This window comes from Coregonus clupeaformis, chromosome 20 (genome assembly GCF_020615455.1).
Source record: "Coregonus clupeaformis isolate EN_2021a chromosome 20, ASM2061545v1, whole genome shotgun sequence".
Taxonomy (NCBI): Eukaryota; Metazoa; Chordata; class Actinopteri; order Salmoniformes; family Salmonidae; genus Coregonus; species Coregonus clupeaformis.
The window spans coordinates 3,217,820-3,234,827 of NC_059211.1; the positions used below are offsets into that span (position 1 = coordinate 3,217,820).

General features: G+C 45.8%; 1 protein-coding gene across 1 annotated transcript in view; it reads right to left on the bottom strand.

The window, feature by feature from the left end:
• The window catches only part of LOC123481419 (serine/threonine-protein kinase N1-like), a 330,043-nt gene that overhangs the window by 139,058 nt on the left and 173,977 nt on the right, over nucleotides 1–17,008 (bottom strand). The window lies entirely within an intron of this gene.

Genomic DNA, 17,008 nt, shown 5'->3' on the forward strand with positions numbered 1-17,008 from the left:
TTAGCATGTGTTTGCAAATGCTGTGTGTGTGTCTCTTCACAGTGCACTGTTCCATAAAGTGTTTTTTCTGTTTTTCTGATTTTACTGCTTGACTGAGTTACATGATGTGGAATAGAGTTCCATGTAGTCATGGCTCTATGTAGTACTGTGTGTTTCCCGTAGTCTGTTCTGGACTTGGGGACTGTGAAGAGACCTCTGGTGGCATGTCTCGTGGGGTATGCATGGGTGTCCGAGCTGTGTGCCAGCATTCCAAACAGACAGCTCAGTACATTCAGCTTGTCTACACCTCTTAAAAAAACAAGCAGTGAAGAAGTCAATCTCTCTTCCACTCTATGCCAGGAGACTAACATGCATGTCATTAATGTTAGCTCTCCATGTACTTTTAAGGGCCAGCCATGCTGCCCTGTTCTGAGCCAACTGCAATTTTCCCAAGTCCCTCCTTGTGGCACCTGACCACACTACTGAACAGTAATCTAGGTGCGACAAAACTAGGGCCTGTAGGACCTGCCTTGTTGATAGTGTTGTTAAGAAGGCAGAGCAGCGCTTAATTATGGAGATACTTCTCCCCATCTTAGCTACTGTTGTATCAATATGCTTTGACCATGACAGTTTACAATCCAGGGTTACTGCAAGCAGTTTAGTCACCTCAACTTGCTCAATTTCCACATTATTCATTACGAGATGATAGTCTGGCTCAAAGGATGGTCTGTCCCACAGTTTACTTTAATAACCATTATGCTTGAAATATTAAGTTTAGGCAACATCATGGAATAGTCCTTCCTTGTAGTGTAGGCATCCATTTTCTCATGAGATTAGGCAGTACAATAATATTCGTCAAAATTACACTCGTCATCTGGGGGTAAAAACAAGGTAGGTTTTAGCAATGCTTTCCATAAGAGGCTAAAATGTTCTTGACAAGGGCCACAAATTTGGTTAGTCCAGGAAGTATCTATCAACTATCAAATGTCGTACCTTTCAGCTGCTGCTCCTTGGTCCAGTCAGGAAACTTTCTCTGGATCTTTTTGAATAAATTAATGAGAATTTCAGTGCCTTGTTTGAGATGTTCCTGACTGTCCCATTCTCCCTTTGGAGTGTGGTTGCCACCATTTGGAGTAACATCAACCTAGGAAATATAAGATTGAAATCAATGATGAATGAAATCACTTATATTGCAATCAGAGGAGGATGGTGGGAGGAACTATTGGAGGACAGGCTCATCGTAATGGCTGGAATGGCATTAATGGAACGGTGTCAAACATATGGAAACCACGTTTTACTCCGTTCCATTAATTCCATTCTAGCCATTACAATGAGCCTGTCCTACCACCAGCATCCACTGTAATGTCATTGAAACATGGCATTCAGCATCAAACAAAGGTAATAGAAACAGAAATAAGATTAACAACTTTAATAACCTATGAATTCCATTCATAGCTCTGAAATCTGGGCTTCGAGGGCCTGATTCATACCTGGGGCACCAGGGATGTATTCATTAGGCACCAAGCGGAAGAAAACCGCGAGGGACTACCTGGATTTGTCCAATAAGAAAGCTGCCTTTTTTTGTTTTCAGATACAAATAGTTTTGAAATGCTTTGTGTTGCCTGCCTTTATGAATATGACCCAAGTGACTGGAATTCTCTGGCCAATCAGCGACTTCAATCAATCAATTAATTATAATCTGAGTGCCTATCTGCATAAACCCAAAGGACTTTCCATGGTCCCCCCAACCATTCTTGTCCCGTATTGCTCTCCCACCTCTGGACTCTCTTGAGATGATGCCACAGATGATAGCTGGGTCTATTTCATACTTTTCCCCCACCTTTTTGATGATGTACTTGTACTTCATTACGTCATTCTTATCATCGTCAGCCATTCTCTCAGATGCATGCATCCCTTATATTAATAGAGAGAGAAATATTGTAAAGTAAACAAGGCAACAGTAAACATGTCATCCCCCACAAATGATGCAGCGACCCCCTTGGGCCAATTGAGATATCACGTGACTAACACATTTATTAAAGGTATTTTACAAATATTAAGCACAGTTACACCATTTGACAGCACTGATTTAAAGCTCAACCATTTTTATGTTCTCTTGAAATTCTTGAAACTGGAGTATACTCCAAATTATATACTATGCGCAGCCGGGAGCATTTGCAAGAACCTGTCCGTTAGTTACTGATTCCTCCTCACACTGTCGCACCTCTTCTTTCTCCCTGAGAGGTGCGACAGCTATTAGCCCTCAACAAACTGTTACGATCAGTGGTTTTCCTGTAAAGATCAGTGTATTGAACAACGCCAGGGTGGGCCTTCATGCAGGATATGTTTAAGCTCCTGAGGATCAAACAGCTGCGCACCTCAGTCTACCCAGAGATATCGTAAACATGGGGAAAGAGCGTACTCCCCAACAACTCCAAGAGGTAGGACACTTCGTTGATCAGTACTGTTGCTATGGTATACAAGGCCGAAAAAGACATACATTGTTTCACAGAAACAGTTCCAAAAAGACAGTCATACTCTCACAGTGGCGGAGTAAATTCAACACCACACATAGGACTAACTATTAATTCAGGACCACGGACAGTTACTGCGCATCAGAGCAAAGAAAACAGGCGCACTGCCTCCGCTATTTCAGCAACACGCTGAAAGAGAGCGCCGATAGAAACAGCAGTCACACACAGCATCAAATCATCTGAAAGAATAAGCAGCCCATTCACTCGAAAATAATAAGCCAGTAGTGTGGTAGAAATATTTAACTCAAAAGTATCTCTCAAAAACCGAAGCTTGTGAATTCAGAATATACTTTATTTTAACGTAACAAAGCCGAGCTGGTCCATGGAGCAACTGCTTGCCCTGATGTAACAGATGTATATCGTACTCTCCTTGCGTTGTGTTTTCTCTTAATAAATCACATCAGCCAGTGGTCCCAGTTGAGCATAATTTATTCCTGTTGTTAAATGGGAAACAGCACGTTAGTTGTGCAGAGCTTAACGATATTGATGGCTGTCGATGGCAAAATCTGTAGCATGAAGACAAGTGTGTTAGCAGTGGGCTTATGTGACCATTACGTCAGTGTATGCTAGCTAACACACTTATCTACAGCAATCATATGCCAAAGCACATCCCAGAAAGCCCCTCAATCCCTAACAGGTACCATATACCCACACATGTATAAATCAGTAACGTACAGCAACCTTGTACACATTGTAAAATATAAAACAGTATTCAGAACATGACCTACCCCTTGCATCACATTTTCATACTGGGAAGACCTGACGTTCGCGATCTCCCCCTAGCTGCAAGCGGGGCCAATCACAACACCCTTATCACAACAGCCTTATTGTCATCAGAGTTGAACCAACCAATAAGAATGCTTGAACATTAAATACAAATTTCTTTAGAGGCAAGTGGAAACATAACCAACCCTGTTACATTCTCCCCTGCTGAATTACATTTGCATACTATAAAGAAACAAAATGAGGTATGCAATACCTTGCAATACATATGTCACCAAATATTTCAGTGCAAAGACTATTCTCTAAGAGAATTAGGGGAATTCAAAGACCCCATAGAAAAACATGCCTGTTACATGTTCAGTACACTCAGTGACAATAAGAACCTCAGACAGAAAAACCTTGGCCAACTTGACCTCTGACCCATGACCTCCATGGGGTCTCTTGAAAGTAAAAAAAAGTAATAAAAAATGGGCTACAGACTTGGATTCTAATCCTACACCCACACAGGTATTCTAATGAATTCTGTATGAAAAACCCTCTGTGTCTGCATAGTCTCTATGAGTCTCGCTGGGCGTTTCCTAACCCAACCAGCCCCTGACCTGACAGGCCTAACAGAGTTATTACGTTTAACCTGTTCACCTACAACCACCACTGGTGGGTCACTGTCCACAGTCGGTGGATAGTCAAGGTCAAGGGTTCTGTGACTGTTGCTGGAGCTTGTGCTCCCAGCGGCATCTTCAGAATGCCTTTCTTCTTCAGAGGGTTCGGACATTTCTTCTCCAAAGGTTAGCTCTGACATGCTTGTGCCACCAGTGGCACCCTCAGAATGTGGTGAGTTCTGAGGATCCCTCGCCAGTGGCCCATCTTCCAGCACATCTGGGGTTTCGGAGTGCTCCGGCTGTGCTTCCCCTGAGGTCTGTTCTGATACCCACACCCTAGTCCTCTCACCAATGTCCATTTCTGGTATATCTTTCATGGATGAGTCCTCCATCTCCTCACTCAGATCCTCACGGTCTTCCGTATTAGGTGTCTCCAAGGCAGTGTCGGGGAGAGGCAAGAAGTTTACAGGCATTATCAGATTACGGTGTACCGTTTTCTCCTGGCCAGTTGACATGTTCTGTATCTTGAAGATGTGGATGTCACTATTCTTCTCCGTAACAATATAGAAGTTGTTCTCCCAACGATCCGCCAGCCTTCTCTTTCCACGTTCACCCTTATTCGCCAGCAGCACCCGATCACCGACCTCCACTGGAGCTCCTCTGATCTTCCTGTCGTAGAGGCCTCCATGCCTCTTCAGCTGTTTGGTTGCCGACACCTGTACCGTCTCCATGGCCTCCCTCAGGTCTCTCGTCAGGGACTTGATGTACTCGTCATAGTCTACAACCTCTGAGTCTTGCAGCACAGTACCAAACATCATGTCGACAGGCAGACGTGGGGTTCTCCCAAACATCAACTGGAAAGGGGCGTAGCCCGTGGTTTCATGGACTCTACAGTTGTAGGCGAAGGTCAACGACTTCAGCTTCTGGGGCCACCTGTGCTTCGCTCTCGCAGGTAAAGCCCTGATCATGTTTCCCAGCGTTCTATTGAACCTTTCGACTCCCCCGTTCCCCATCGGATGTTAGGGAGTTGTGTGCGACTTCTGGACTCCTGCAGCACTCAACAACTCAGCAATCAATCTACTTTCAAAGTTGGCCCTTGGTCAGAGTGGATACGACGAGGAAAACCATACACACAGAAGATGTTGTTCCACAGCTGAAGTGCCACTGCTTTAGCTGATTGGTTCGGACACAAGAAGGCATGGGCCATCTTAGGATAATGATCAGTGACAACCAGAACATCCAAGGACTTGTTGTTGGAGTCTTCAGCAGACCAGAAGTCCACACACACCAACTCGAGGGGCTCAGTTGTGATGATGTTCTCCAGTGGAGCTCTGGCCTCTGGCTCGGGGGCCTTACTGAACACACACCTCTTGCAGGTCTTGACCTACTCTCTCACATCCGACTCCAGACCATGCCAGAAGAACCTCTGTCTCGTCAAGTACAACGTTCGCTGTTGCCCCTGATGACCGGCTTCATCGTGGACACCCTTCAAAACTGTCGCCCTCATTGAGGTGGGTACTACATACTGGTACGTCTTCTTCTTTGACAGCAAACTTTTGGTAACGCGATATAGTACACCCATTTTCAGAGTGAGCTTCTCCCAGGTCTTCAGAATCCGCAGAGCCTCGAGTGGTTCATGGTCACGTTCCCTCCTAGAAGGTCTACGGCTCCTGTCCACGTAGAAGACAACTCTGGCGAGTGCGTCATCCTGGCGCTGCTTTGATATCAGGTCGTCATGGGATAGCACTCTCACATCTGACATCTCAGATGGCACCAGTGACTGAGTGAGCTGAGGCAGTAGCAGCGCACAGTTCTGTAGACCAGCCTCCCCTTGCGACCTCAGGACTGCTGACACCACTTCCTTTAACAGAGAACCAGGAGAAGGATAGGAGGTAGTTTGGCAGTCCATGACAATTTCACAGGCATTTGCCTCAATTGACGGTGAGCAGCTTTCGAGGTCGAATGGGTGGTTCGACCAGCGGAACACATCTTGCAGCTTCTCAGCACGTACTCCCGCAGCTTCTTCCAGCAAGGCCTTGTATGGAACCCTTGTGATGTGGTGGAGAGCGCTCGGCTGCACAAATGGCTGTCTACTGAGTGCATCAGCAATGACATTTTTGGTACCGGGGATGTACTTGATGTCAAACTCGAATGGAGCGAGTTTAGCAACCAATCTCTTTTCACAGGCGTCCAATTTGGGCTTGGACAGGATGTACAGTGGGGAAAAAAAGTATTTAGTCAGCCACCAATTGTGCAAGTTCTCCCACTTAAAAAGATGAGAGAGGCCTGTAATTTTCATCATAGGTACACGTCAACTATGACAGACAAATTGAGAAAAAAAAATCCTGAAAATCACATTGTAGGATTTTTTATATATTTATTTGCAAATTATGGTGGAAAATAAGTATTTGGTCATCTACAAACAAGCAAGATTTCTGGCTCTCACAGACCTGTAACTTCTTCTTTAAGAGGCTCCTCTGTCCTCCACTCGTTACCTGTATTAATGGCACCTGTTTGAACTTGTTATCAGTATAAAAGACACCTGTCCACAACCTCAAACAGTCACAATCCAAACTCCACTATGGCCAAGACCAAAGACCTGTCAAAGGACACCAGAAACAAAATTGTAGACCTGCACCAGGCTGGGAAGACTGAATCTGCAATTGGTAAGCAGCTTAGTTTGAAGAAATCAACTGTGGGAGCAATTATTAGGAAATGGAAGACATACAAGACCACTGATAATCTCCCTCGATCTGGGGCTCCACGCAAGATCTCACCCCGTGGGGTCAAAATGATCACAAGAACGGTGAGCAAAAATCCCAGAACCACACGGGGGGGACCTAGTGAATGACCTGCAGAGAGCTGGGACCAAAGTAACAAAGCCTACCATCAGTAACACACTACGCCGCCAGGGACTCAAATCCTGCAGTGCCAGACGTGTCCCCCTGCTTAAGCCAGTACATGTCCAGGCCCGTCTGAAGTTTGCTAGAGTGCATTTGGATGATCCAGAAGAGGATTGGGAGAATGTCATATGGTCAGATGAAACCAAAATAGAACTTTTTGGTAAAAACTCAACTCGTCGTGTTTGGAGGACAAAGAATGCTGAGTTGCATCCAAAGAACACCATACCTACTGTGAAGCATGGGGGTGGAAACATCATGCTTTGGGGCTGTTTGTCTGCAAAGGGACCAGGACGACTGATCCGTGTAAAGGAAAGAATGAATGGGGCCATGTATCGTGAGATTTTGAGTGAAAACCTCCTTCCATCAGCATGGGCATTGAAGATGAACCGTGGCTGGGTCTTTCAGCATGACAATGATCCCAAACACACCGCCCGGGCAACGAAGGAGTGGCTTCGTAAGAAGCATTTAAAGGTCCTGGAGTGGCCTAGCCAGTCTCCAGATCTCAACCCCATAGAAAATCTTTGGAGGGAGTTGAAAGTACGTGTTGCCCAGCGACAGCCCCAAAACATCACTGCTCTAGAGGAGATCTGCATGGAGGAATGGGCCAAAATACCAGCAACAGTGTGTGAAAACCTTGTGAAGACTTACAGAAAACGTTTGACCTGTGTCATTGCCAACAAAGGGTATATAACAAAGTATTGAGAAACTTTTGTTTTTGACCAAATACTTATTTTCCACCATAATTTGCAAATAAATTCATTAAAAATCCTACAATGTGATTTTCTGGATTTTTTTTCTCATTTTGTCTGTCATAGTTGACGTGTACCTATGATGAAAATTACAGGCCTCTCTCATCTTTTTAAGTGGGAGAACTTGCACAATTGGTGGCTGACTAAATACTTTTTTTCCCCACTGTATGTTAATGGGTTGTTGTCTGTCCATACAGTAAAAGGCTTGCCCCTTAACCAATGACTAAACTTCTCACAGACGGCCCAGCGTAAAGCAAAAAACTCTAACCTATGGGCAGGATACTTTGACTGTGCATAAGTAAGTGATTTGCTAGCGAATGCTACGGGTCTGGCTGCAGACCCATTCTCTGGCACCTGGGAGAGGACAGCACCTAATCCATTACTAGATGCATCTACAGACAGCAAGAAAGGCCTACTAAAATCAGGGTGGGCTAGCATGACCTGATCGAGGAGAGCTTGTTTCAACTGACTAAAGGCCTGTTTGCACTCACCAGTCCAGTCTGCTGCTGTGAGTTTCCTATGTATTCCTCTTTTCCTCTTGCCTTTCCCATGGCTTGGTGCCTTCGTCTCCGTTGTCAGCCCATGCAGCGGCTTAGCGATGGTGGAGCACCCCTCAATGAGCTGCTGGTAATAGTATCATTCCGAGAAAGGACCGAATCTTCCCCTGGGAGGGCACGTCCGTGTTATCCTCCATGAGATCCTTCTCTATCATCCCTGCAATAGCCTTCACTTTTTCTGGGTCTGTGGCCACACCTCCTTCACTGATGACATGCCCCAAGAACCGCACTGACCTCTTCATGAAATGGCATTTCTTTGGAGACAATTTCAGATTATGGGCTTTGAGACGCTCAAAAACTGACTCCAAGCGTTGCAATCCAAGTTCTTCAGTCGGGGCAAAAACCAGCATATCGTCCAGGTAGCATAGAAGGCTAGAAAAATGTTGATACCCAAAAATGCTCAACATCATCCTCATGAATGTAGCTGGGCTGTTGCATAGTCCTTGTGGAGGACGGTTATATTCATATAACCCAAAAGGAGAAGTGAAGCCTGTAAACTTCTTGTCGTCTTCATGCACCTCCACATTGTAGTAGCCTGAGGTCAAATCCATTGTAGAGAAGACGGCATTGCCACCCAAGGCCGCCAGAGCATCAGCTTGGTGAGGTAGAAGGTGAGCATCCTTTACAGTGCGAGCATTGAGCCATCGGAAGTCTGTACACAGTCTCAGATCACCAGACTTCTTCCAGACCAGCACGAGCGGAGGGGCATACTCACTGCTGGATTTCCTGATTATCTCTCACTCTTCCATCTCATCCATGGCCTGCCTGAGCTTGTCATAATGGTTAGGGGAGAGCCTATGGTAAGGTAGCCTAAAAGGCTTAGTGTCACTGAGTCTGATGCGATGGACATATCCAGTAGCCTTCCCGCAATCTAGTTTGTGCCGGGAGAAGATAGACTCGTAGCGGGCTATAAGCTGAACTAGCCTGGCCTTACACTGTTGCGACAACTGAGTGGACTCAATGTCAATGTCACCTAGCCCTAACTCGTGCAACACCTCACTTGTCACTCTGTGCGGTTTGACGGTACTGTCAACGGTCAAGCTATCTCCACTACCATTGTCAAAGTCTGGATTGTCCTCCATTTTGTGTACCTGCTGCACCAGGGGGACCGGTTCGACAGTGGACCCATCCATATAGTCAGTGTCAAAGACCTCTAATGCCATGCAAGGAAAAACATCCGCTATCTTGGCATTGCGTCTCACTGTTACTGGCTTTGGTGAGGGATTGATAACTTTGACAGGGACCCAGCCATCGCTCCACAATGTCGCTACTGTTCTCCCCACTAGAATGTTTTTTGGTCTTGAGCGTGCCCTCGTAGGCTCAATAACGACAGCACTGCCCGCGGATACATTTTGAGCCGTACACAGCCGGCCCCAGACTAAATGTTCCTGCATAGGCTCCAATGTGACCGCCCGCTTCAGCCTTACTGTGCCCACTCTTTCTGGCACTTCGGTTCCTTTCCATCGCTCTACATTAGCCAGCAGACGGAACAGTTTGTCATCTCCATTGTGTTCAGATGATGACATCTTCTCCCAGAAGTCACCAGTCGTCTTCAGCTCCCTGATTAGGTGTTTTATCACATTGCTGCCTAGGATAAGCTCATCACGTTGGCCATCCACTACTAGAACAGGGACAGAGACACTGCTGCCATACACAGACAGATTCAATTCACACACACCTACAGGCTTGGTCTTCAACCCCCCGCAGCCAACCAACACCACTTCAGTCGGACTGAGGGAGCCACTCTTGAGCACACCTGCTTTCTCAAGGCGTGGCACCACTGTTAAGCTCAATGTGCATGCCATAGAACCGCTGTCAATCATAGCGCTCACCTCTATAACATCCCCCAGTAACACCCTAGTATAGAAGAGTTCATCGTTGTGGAGCACTCTCTGTGTATTTTGCATAATTACTTTTTCGTTCGACTTGACTTCATCACAAACACTTGAATATATTGACTCTAAATCTACACCACTATCTGATTGGGGCACCTCACAAGGCCCAGCACTTCCCCGCATCCCGTGCGGGCCAGCTAGTTTTCCTGTTGCTGTGTCGTGTTGCTATCTGATGGAGGGACGGGAGTTACCGATGAAGTGCGAGGGCATTCTTGACGTGTGTGCCCCGCTGCATAACAGAGGAAGCATAGGTGGTTAGAATAACAATGATCCATTGTGCTGTGATTCGCATCCCCACACACTTTGCATTGCAAAGACGGGTTCTCCCTTCTCCTGGGCCTCCTCTGGAAACGGTTATCATAGCCGCCTACAGGTTGCTGTGGCCTCTGCTCCAAGACCCGTTCAAGCATGCCAATCACACGATCCAATGCCTCGGATGAGCCATTTGTGGGCTGCTGCAAGGGGTCCGGGCAGTTTGCAACAGCCGACACTGGCCTACTTACTTCCTGCGTCTGTGTGGTGACCAGTGGGGCCAGCCGCAAGGGACGTGGAGCCTTGCACTTCCTCTGGTACTCCTCCAGCCTGCCATGGACCTCCGCAGCCGTCCACTCATGCAATGGTTTGCACATGAATATCAATGACAGCTCTGGGTTCGGACAGTTCTTGATGAACATGACAGTCAGAACACGTGATGGATTGTCTAGCTCCTTGTTCTGCCTCTTCAAACAGTCCTCTGCCACCTCTATGGCCCTGTTCAGTCTGATCCAGTAATCAAATGGAGTCTCCCCTTCCATTGGCAACGTAGAATAAACATCAGCTAGGGGCATGTCGGAGTTGATTGTGTTGCTAAAGTGATGCTTCAGAATGTCAAAAACTGGTCTAGGGCCCTGGCTTAAGTCAACTGGGTTACTGCGTAGGCTTACTCTTACCACGTCACGTGCCCGCCCTGACAGCTTACCCAAAACTTCATCTGACCTCTCCTGCCCACCATAGCCCTTCTTCTGCATGTACACTAACATGGTCTCCTCCCACTTATGCACTGTGCATTCCTCTGAACCATCCCCCCTGAAACAGACTGGTCCCTGACATCATTTTTCACCACTACATTTAGACTAGAGCTGGCCCCAGCCTTGGTACCACCAACATTATCAACCTTCTGTCCCACCCCATCTCCCATAGCCTTTGATTCCAAACAACAGGCAATATTTTTACCTATGGAGTAACCTATCTGCTTAACAATGCCCGCAAGGAAATCCATAGACACATCCTCCTTCCTAGGACTAGGTGAAACTGGCTCGAATGCACTGATTTGAGGTAGCTCTAAATCCTGTGGAAAGCGCACACTTGCCTGTGCAGTTGGCCTGGCCAGAGGTGTGGAAGTAACTGGAGAAATAGCTGCCCCCCTACCCACTGGCGGTGAAGGGTTAAACATGAAAACTCCCCTACCTGGGTTGGGGCGGAATGATGAGGGAAATAGTGTTTGTAACTTTGTTTACATTACTATTAGACTGGTCATATATATTGACGGAATTGTGACGTCATTTATCTGCTTGTTCAGATTAGTATGACTCATGTTCTGGAGTCTACCCACTAATCTTTGGGTATCCATAGATTGAGTGTGGTAGATTACCGAATTCAGGATCGAAGAGACATGTCACTTTCAGGTCCGCTTCTGATAAAAGGACATATTATAGCATGACTCCTGACTGATACAGTACAGTAGAAGGCATGTATTGATCTGCCCACCAGTGAATAACTGGGTTGAGGCGGAATGATGAGGGATAATAGTAGTAACTTTGGTTATGGTACTATTAGACCGGTCATGACAATTTTGACGGAATGTGACGTCATCTATCTGCTTGGTCAGATTAGTATGAATCATGTTCTGGGATCTGCCCACTAATCTTTGGGGTCCATTGATTGAGTGGGCGGGCTACCGTGTACACAATGTAGAGTGACACTTTGTGTCATTCAATTAGTGGTCGGTGTTATTGTAACAGGATATTGAGGTGCCATCTATCTGTTAGTACAGATTAGTATGGCCCATATTCTGGTGATCTGCCCACTAGACATTGGTGTTGCCATTGGACTAGGTGGGGCGGATTTGGACCGATGACGCAGTATATTGTGACTTCATGTATTGTATACAGTGGTTACAGTACTGCGGGACTTGGTCGCAGCCATTGCTAGGCCTGACCTTTTCATTTCGATGGGAAGTGTTGGGCTCGGCAGGGAGTACATTTTGGAGCGCTACGCTCCGCCTTAAACCAATAGGAGCAGAGCTCCCCTATGGGGCGGAGCTCCACGATATAGAACGATAGTTACCGGAGTGTAACTCCAGTTCTATGAGTGGAGCGGAGCCCCATAGGACTTAAGGCCCTGCCGACCCTCTCTAGTCTCGCTGAAGATAAATATCCCGGGAGGCTGATTGAGGGGAGGCATCCCCTCTTATAGGGACACCTGTACTCCTATTGGCTGCAGGTGTGTGCATAATTTTGTCTCAGGCTGTTGCTGCCTTAGGGCAGTGGGTAAACCAATAGGAGCAGAGCTCCCCTATGGGGCTCCGCTCCACTCATAGAACTGGAGTTACACTCCGGTAACTATCGTTACACTGACTCGGAGCTCTCCTTTTATACAGACACAAATGCATAGTCATGCTTATACAGCATACATAGTTACTCCTCTTTATGTAAAAGATGAACATATTTCAGTGCCACGCCACCATTAACTTTCAAAGTCCAAGTGCCACATACTGTTTACTTACGAGGGCTACGTGCGTTTCTCTATGTGGGGCCTCTGTCTCTTATCTCATTATATTGGTGGCGTGACTCACACTTTCTCAAAAAATAATATACATAAATACATTAAAGAACAGTCACACTCTGTATTGACTATATTCACTATCCACCATCTGGATTACAAAGTTTCAATCATGTTTACTATGTTTTACCCTTATCATTTCATAACATATGTACTAGAAAATTATCCATAGTCGACCCCAATACAAGAACACAACTATTTTAGCAATTCCAACACAAAATGAACAAGCCAGCTATTACTTCCGATTGCAAAATTATTTTATCACGTTCAGCACACAAAATGACCAGTGGTCAAAAGTTCGAATGCAACAATATTTTACACAAGTTATATCAAAGAGATCCATAGCAACAGCAAGCAAACTTCAATAAAAAAAAAACTGTCCCACTCACCAGATTATGCTAATTTGAAAACGAAGTCCATCCTCCATTTCTTCTTTATTAAATGGGCAATGGCAGGGTCATATAGTTTGTCCTTTTGATTTTTTATCCAAGAGAAGTACTTTCCCAATTGAGATCAAAGCCATGGCTGACAGCTGGGCCTGCCCAGTGGTTTTCCTGAAGTATGTCTTGATCCGTTTCAGGGCGGAGAATATCCTTTCAACTGAGGCAGTGGACACGGGAATGGTCAAGACCAGACAGTTAAGCAGATACACTTTGTACATACATTCTTCTGCCGGAGAAAGTGGAGGAGGTCGGCCAGGCTCCTACCCTCAAAGTCAGACGTGGAGTACATCACTGTGAGTTCAGTTTTGAGCCGTGGCAGATCAAAGTTGGGCCCATAGCTTTCCTCGAGACTTGAGAACGCAGTTTTTAAAATCATTGTGAGAAAGAGTCACTCTGCGCTGCTGCTCGTTAAGCTTAAGGTCTACTATTGTGTCCCCAAATGTTTTTGAACTCAAAGTAGCTCGCAAGTATGAAGTTGAGTTTTGGTGATGCAGAGCTGACTTTGTAAAACTGTCTAGGTCTCTTTGAAACCAGTACTGGCCCAGGTTGAAGTCTTGTCGGTGCTGAAGAATTGACAATCCCAGCAGTACAGCTTCTTGGTTTGCTCACACCCAGTCATCCTCAGATAGCGCCCATAATTGTTAGCTTGAAAATGCCTTTCAAAGCTCTTTCTTCGTTGCATCAATCGTGGCAGTGCTGGTGTTGGCCTCACCCGCTGCACAACATTTAATTTCTCGTTGAAAGTTAGTCATAAAAAGGGTGATGCTAACAAATTAACCACCACATCCTCCTTGACAATTCCCGCCGCTATTGTCACACACACACTACTACAAAAGCATGGGAAAACTAGGCTATTACTCACTATTGGCTCTGTCAGTAGTGACGTGTCTAGGCCTTCCAGAAGAGAAGGGTGCAATTGCGGCCTGCAATTTGGGGCGTCCCTGCATGTGGGTATTCCTGCATCTGCAGGAACCCCTCTTTATACACTATACAAAAGTATGTGGACACCCCTTCAAATTAGTGGGTTTGGCTATTTCAGCCACACCCGTTACTGACAGGTGTATAAAATCGAGCACACAGCCATGCAATCTAAATAGACAAACATTTGCAGTAGAATGGCCTTACTGAAGAGCTCAGTGACTTTCAACGTGGCACCGTCATAGGATGACACCTTTCCAACAAGTCAGTTTGTCAATTTTCTGACGTGCTAGAGCTGCCCCGGTCAACTGTAAGTGAAGTGGAAACGTCTAGGAGCAACAACTGCTCAGCTGCGAAGTGGTAGGTCACACAAGCTCACAGAACGGGACCGCCAAGCGCTGAAGCGCATTGCGAGTAAAAATCGTCTGACCTTGGTTGCAACACTCACTACCGAGTTCCAAAGTGCCTCAGGAAGCTAACGTCAGCACAAGAACTGTTCGTCAGGAGCTTCATGAAATGGTTTTCCACGGCCGAGCAGCTGCACACAAACCTAAGATCACCATGCGCAATGCCAAGCGACGGCTGGAATGGTGTAAAGCTCACCGCCATTGCTCTGGAGCAGTGGAAACGCTTTCTCTGGGTTTGGCGGATGCCAGGAGAACATTACCTGTCTGAATGCATAGTGCCAACTGTAAAGTTTGGTGAAGGAGGAATAATGGTCTGGGGCTGTGTTAAGAGAATTTATTAACTAACTATTTCAGTGTCTCTGTGCGTCTCCCAAAAGGTTATAAGGCTTTTGGATCAAGAAACGGACAGAGATCCCAGTTGCAATAGTCAGAGATCTTTATTCAGAGAATTCTGTTATCATAATTTCAGAGTCCATCTTTTATACACACACGTCATACAAAAATCCCACCCCGCTTTAGGCGGGCTGTATTTTTCCACTGTACACATCTTGTAAGCTCACACCTGGGTTTAGCTCATGTGATTTTCCTCTTCTCTCCTGACCATCAGGTCACACATACATGTTCTTATCATAGTCTACTCCTTGCTCGGGCAGGCTGCATTTTTTAGTTACCGCCGTTCTCAGACAGTTCTCCTTGTCCTTTGTCGTCTGGCTTATCTCCCACTCACATTGCTAAATAGTAACACAATGTCATAATCTTTACTTGTTTTACGCACACACATTATTAGATTATAGTCTCATGATTCTAACACATTTCATAAAGTGGAGTGTAATAATTAGTCATTACCAAATCCTTCTATCAGGCTGATTTTCCTGGTTCGGGCTAGGCCCCTTAGTTCCAGTGAAGGGAAATCTTAACGCTACAGCATACAATGACATTCTAGACAATTCTGTGCTTCCAACTTTGTGGCAACAGTTTGGGGAAGGCCCTTTCCTGTTTGAGCATGACAATGCCCCCATGCACAAAGCGAGGTCCATACAGAAATGGTTTGTCGAGATCAGTGTTGAAGAACTTGACTGGCCTGCACAGAGCCCTGACCTCAACCCCATTGAACACCTTTGGGATGAATTGGAACGCCGACTGCAAGCCAGGCCTAATTGCCCAACATCAGTGCCCGACCTCACTAATGCTCTTGTGGCTGAATGGAAGCAAGTTCCAGCAATGTTCCAACATCTAGTGGAAAGCCTTCCCAGAGAGTGGGAGCTGTTATAGCAGCAAAGGGGCACCAACTCCATATTAATGCCCATGATTTTGGAATGAAATGTTGAACGAGCAGGTGTCCACATACTTTTGGTCATGTAGTGTATTTATATTGGTAAATTTTTAAGCAAGGACAGGTGGAAGGTGGGGGTGCTCCAGTACAGTAGGTGGAGTTAACGCACAATAACGTTGGATGCCAGCTACCGATAAACCCCACAGAAGAAGGAGCTGGGGTGACAACGGTAGCTAGCTAGCCATTTACCGGTAGACAGTGTCCTTCATCCCCGCCTGTCGGGCACTGTTTTCCCACAGTTCTGTTAACGACGGCGAAGGCAGGTGTTAGGCAGGCGGGAGCAAAGGACACTGTGTGCTAACTTAGTTAGTCTTGTAAACAGCAGGCCCTAGCGGCACCGTGTACTAGCTAACTAGCAAGCTAGCACATGGTGTCGCTAACTGGCAAGCTAGCTAGTTAGTACATGGTGTCGCCCAGCCTCCCGCCTGCTGTGCTAGCGAGAGTCGGGGGCGACCAGTAGACAGTGTCCTTCGCCCCCGCCTGTCGGGCACTATTTTCCCTCACGTCTGTTAACGTCGGTGAGAGCAGGTGTTCATTCGGCAGGCGTGGGTGGTGTATTAGATATATAGTGCTATGCTAACACCCACTTAAATTAGCTCCTATTGTTTGAGACTTGGAAAACACAAGAAGTAATGAATTATCCTCCTGAAACAGACTAGCAGTCAACGTTTTAAGCATATTATGGCTGAAATAATAAAAATAATGTCCTATTCTGAAGTGGACTCGTATTTAATCTGCACTCTGTAGCAAAGTGGTAGAGAATAATTTGCTTTTGTTCCCAAGGGTTTCTAAATGCAGTATTGCATGACTTGCTCAACTGCAATGGGGAAATTGTGCACTTTTTCCATGGCTATTGCATTTCCAAGGCTTTTTGTATGCAGGTATGTATGACAAAGGGTTTGTTCTGACAGTTGGAGCACAGCTTTACTGTCTCACTCTGCTATTTGCTGTCGTTCATTTCCCTGTCTCATTTCCTAGATATTTCAAACAGAATAAATGCCATTATATTGTGAATACCTCAAACAGAATAAATGCCATTATATTGTGAATACCTCAGGACTTATTTTTATTTCAACAATTACAAATCTAATAAAGAAAAAAAAAAGTCAAACGTCTGCCTCTTATGACTCAAACATAAAATTATATAT